We start from the raw sequence: 5,088 nt of genomic DNA on the forward strand, positions 1-5,088 counted from the left end.
TAAATATGAGGTTGCTACTTTAGGGATTATGCTGTTCCCTAGGCAATGATGAAATCTACAGACTACTATGGATAATATGTTCATAAGTAAGAGTTTTATATATAAGGTACGGTAAGATTAATTAAAAAAATAAAATTATGTACATTTGATGATGACCACAGACACTTATCATCAGAATAGGTAAACAAACAGTTTCTGCAATATACGCTCTTTCAGGTTAGAGAGACAGCTGTGGTAGCACACAGTTCCTATTAACAAGCATAGAAGGGACCTCTCTGTGGTCAGTTGAGGGACTCAACAGCAAGAAGAACCCATCTCAAATCTCCTGGGACCCATAGGGCATGTGCCAGGTAAGACCAGAAATATATCTGTATATAAACTGAATGGAGATTTTCAAAACATTTTTTTAGTGAGAAAATGGAAAAGGAAACCAAGACACACATTCCAGCCTTCATTGTTAAACATAGAAGATAAATATTGGTAGAATTGCCAGATTTATGGAATAAAATTATAGGAGTCCCAGTTAAGTTTGAATTTCAGACACACAACAAACATTTCATGGGACATGCTTATACTAAAAAAAAATGTTCTTGCCGTCCTCGTTAGTATAGTGGTGAGCATCCCCGCCTGTCACGCGGGAGACCGGGGTTCGATTCCCCAACGGGGAGGCAAGACGTCCCTTGGGGCTGGCCCCGTGGCCGAGTGGTTAAGTTCGCGCGCTCCGCTGCAGGCGGCCCAGTGTTTCGTCGGTTCGAATCCTGGGCGCGGACATGGCACTGCTCATCAAACCACGCTGAGGCAGCGTCCCACATGCCACAACTAGAAGAACCCACAACGAAGAATATACAACTATGTACTGGGGGGCTTTGGGGAGAAAAAGGAAAAATAAAATCTTTAAAAACAAAATGTTCTTTATATGAACTTCAAATTAACTGAGTATCCTATATTTTCTCTTCCTGGTTTTATTTGCAGGGAGTATTTTTTACCACCATAGAGAATCCTTTCAATTTGACAGTCCCTTAACTGTTTTGTCCACAAAACTCACAATTAGTCCATGGTTCCGTAGCGCAACTTTCTTTCAATATTATCTTTCACTCCTTTCTTTCCCTATAACCTGAAAGACTGGAGATTTCCTAAAGCCCCTGTAGCTCTGTAAATGACTCAGGCATGGGTTCTGGGGTTTAGAAGCCAATCGTATTTCCTCTTTCTGGAAATGAATCCTACATAATAAGCAACTTCTAGGCATGTGAATTGTGTGTGTGATTGTTTCTGCATCTATTGATATCTCTCTGTTGTGCTCCAGGACAGCACTGACCATTGTCACAAGATTATTCATTACATTGTTTTCATAGTAAAACAAAAACAGCTGGAAACAAAGTACCATTAAGAGGATAGAATAAATAATATAAAGTCTAGGCCAAATGGAATATTATGCATCCAACAAAAGAATGAGATGGATCTAAATATATTAGCATAGAAAGAAAGAATAATCAGATGTAAAAATCATATTACACATCAAAAAGACAAACTGATATCATTAATGTCAGAATCCCATACAGATGGAAAACAATATATTCTTTCAGGACAAAAAGACATATCCATCTCTATAGGAAAAGATCATAAAAGGTATATACAAAACTGATAAAATAGATTTGATCTGAAATAAGTGGAGGAGGAGGATAGCCAGGTGACGAGAGTAGACTCGAGTATTAGTCACATCATAAGAGTTAACTAGGAGAATGCATTTCCATTTTACTTATGCGCCTAAATATTACTTCTGAAGAACAATGAAGAGATGCAAAAATATGTCAGGAATATATTTAAAGAATTGAACAATGGGCCAATATTAATGCAATATAAAAGAGAATTCAGGGGGAATAGCTTTGAAAAACACATAGAGGACATTTTATATTGGTCAAACAAATTATTCTTTAAGAAATTGTATATAGCTAAGAACATAAGCTAAACAAAAACATTAAGAAACTGATAGAATTACAGATAGTGACAAATTCAACAATAAATAAAATTTATTGAAATGTAAAATTCAAAAAAATTTAAACAGATTAGACAGAACAAAGAAAAAAGTAACTGGATGATAGGTAAAAAGAAATTTACTGATAAAGGTAAAGAGGCAATATAATGAAAATGTAGACACGACATCAGAAATTTATAGGACACAGTGCAAAAGAGAGGTGAGAGAGATTGAAGAGAAAGCAATATTTGAAGGCAAAATGGATCAAAATTTCTCCCAAAAACTGAGGAGAAAAATCAAGTAGCAGATTTATGAGATGATCCTGAAAAGCACTGGCTACGAGAAAACCTAAAAAGCCACCACAGGAAAAAAAAAAACAAAACATGTAATATAAGGCAGGGTCCAGTAGAAACAGATGTATATCAGTCAGGGTGCAGTCAGGTAAACAGAAACCACACGCATTAGTAAGAGTGGGGATTTAATAGAGGGAATTTGTTAAACAGGCTTGGGACATCTGGATGGACATAAAGGGAAGAGGTACAGAGATAGAAAGAGCAGGAAGGAATTCCCATGCCTAGAGCTGGGCAAACCAAGGGAAGATCTGGGTGTTCTGAAAACCTGTAAAAGGGGAGGATGGTTCCCTCAGACCTCTGAGGAAAGGAGACTACCCAGATAGTGTTGGTTCCTAAAGGAGCTCAGAGTAGGAAAATCACAAGACAGGAATCCTGTATCTGAGGAGAGGGAGATGCCTGGCTGGTGCTGAGCATCAGAATCTCAGAGAAGGACCCCACTCCATAAACTAGTTGGGATCCAGACCTCTGAGGAAAGGGGGATCCCAGAGGATTGCTGCTGCAGGGCTTTCTGAGTGACACAATTGCAAGTGCCTTGGAGTTGGAAGATGAACAACAAAATGGACATTTGCAGAAGGTCCTTTGCTGGGATGACACTATAAAGAATGGGAAACAGAGTGGGAGGTCTCTGTCTCTGTATCTCTGTCTCTGTCTGTCTCCCTTTCTCCTCGCTCCCTCCTTTCCTCCTTCCTTCTGTCTCTTCCTCTGCCTTTCTCTCTCTCTCTCCTGTTTTAAACATTTTACCTTGAATGAGATACGGCGAGGCCAGATACAGATCAAGAGAGTGAAAGCAGAAAAAGTTTTACAGGTTTTTTTTATACTCACAGTTCCCTGGTGAGAATGCCCCATGCCGCACAGGGCCACTCAGGAGAAGCATCGGGGTCAGTCACAAGGCAGAGGGAGAAGGGGGAACTTTGGGCAAGAGACTTCATTATGGTTTCTGGGGGAAGGAATATGTGAGGTAGGGTAAGCAGGTTTAGAATTGACTAGTTTGAATAATTTCAGCAGGCTCTGGGGCATGAGAGCTGTCCGTGGTGTATTGTATCTGGGCCTGGGGTAATTAGGACAGGCATATAGTAATCTAGAGTGTGAAAGCCCAATAAGAGAGATGGTTGGGGGTGTGGACTTAATAGGCTTCTCAAGAAAGGGAATTGACAGGACTCTAGCAAGGTCCCCCAAACTGGGTCAAGACAGCATTTTTAAAAAGATTTATTTATTTGTATTGTGGTAAAATACACATAAAATAAAATTTACCATCCTAACCATTTTTAAGTGTACAATTCAGTGGTATTAAATCCATTCACATTCTTGTGCAATCGTCACCACCATCCACCCCCATAACACTTTTTATCTTGTAAAACTGAAATTCTATATCTGTTAAACAATAACTCCCTGTTCTCCCCTCCCCCTAGCCCCTGGCAAGCACAATTCTACCTTTTGTCTCTATGATTTTGACCACTCTAAGTACCTCATATAAGTGAAATCATACAGTATTTGTCTTTTTGTGACTGGCTTATTTCACTTAGCATAATGTCCTGAAGGTTCATCCATGTTGTAGCATATTGCAGAATTTCTTTCCTTTTTAAGGCTTTTTAAGCCTGAATAATATTCCATGGTATGTACATACCACATTTTGCTTATCCACACATACATTGATGAACACTTGGGTTGCTTCCACATTTTAGCTATTGTGAATAATGCTGCTATGAACAGGAGTATACAAATATCTCTTTGAGACCATGTTTTCAGTTCTTTGGGGTATGTACCCAGAAGTGGAATTGCTAGATCATATGGCAATTCTATTTTTAATTTTTTGAGGAACCACTATACTGTTTTTTACAGTGGCTGTACCATTTTACATTCCCACCAATAGTACTTGAGGGTTCCAATTTCTCCACATTCTTGCCAACACTTATTGAGCATCTTTATTATGGTTGTTTTGAATTCTGTCAGGTAAATCATATATCTATGTTTAACTAGGGTCAGTATCTGGAAATTTATCTTGTTCTTTTGTTTGGAATATATTTTCCTGCTTCTTCATTGTCCTTGACTCTTTGTGTTGGTATCTGTGCATTAGACAAAGTAGCCACCTCTCCTAGTCTTCACGGACTGGCCTCATACATGAGAAAACCACTACCAATCATCCTGGCCAGAGATTCTGGGGGCTTCTCAAAGCTTTGTGCTAGTCCAAACTACCATCTTCGTTTTTAGACATCTCCAGGCACCCGGTCTATCTCCAGGGAGAAGCATTTTTTTCTCATTTGTTCACGCTGCACTGAGTTGGTGGGTGGGGCTATGGTGAATATTAGCTTACTAGGTCAAACTGCAGTCTTTGTTCTCAGTGGCTCTCCAGATGTCCACACTATGCTGGATCCCATCAACACTCTGAGACAGGCAAGGCAGAAACCAGTGCCTCAGGAAGACTTCAGAACAAGCAGAGCATTGGCTGCATGGTTCAGTCCTTACTGTTTCTCCCAAGGGAGAAGCTTGGAGTTGGGGGCTCCTCCTGATCACGTGGCATTGGGCCAGATGTAGTGCTTGTGGTGAGAGGGTGTCTTGAATTTTGTTACTAGCTTAGATGTGGCTACTTTCACCCTCACTCGGGATGCAAGAGCCTCCCAGCTAGTTTCTGTATTTCTCTCAAAGAGAACTGATCGGTGTATTATTGAATCAGTGTGTCTGTAGGGGAAGAAGGATCCAGTGCTTCCTATTCCGCCATCTTGCCGATGTTATACCAGGAGTTAATTTTTAATGTAAGGTTTGAGG

General features: G+C 39.9%; 1 non-coding gene across 1 annotated transcript; it reads left to right on the forward strand.

The window, feature by feature from the left end:
- Positions 1-596: 596 nt before the first annotated feature.
- Positions 597-668, forward strand: TRNAD-GUC (transfer RNA aspartic acid (anticodon GUC)). The gene has a single exon. It is a non-coding gene; the product is annotated as a tRNA-Asp (tRNA).
- The last annotated feature ends 4,420 nt before the right edge of the window (positions 669-5,088 follow it).

The sequence above is a fragment of the Equus quagga genome, chromosome 10 (assembly GCF_021613505.1).
Source record: "Equus quagga isolate Etosha38 chromosome 10, UCLA_HA_Equagga_1.0, whole genome shotgun sequence".
Classification (NCBI taxonomy): Eukaryota; Metazoa; Chordata; class Mammalia; order Perissodactyla; family Equidae; genus Equus; species Equus quagga.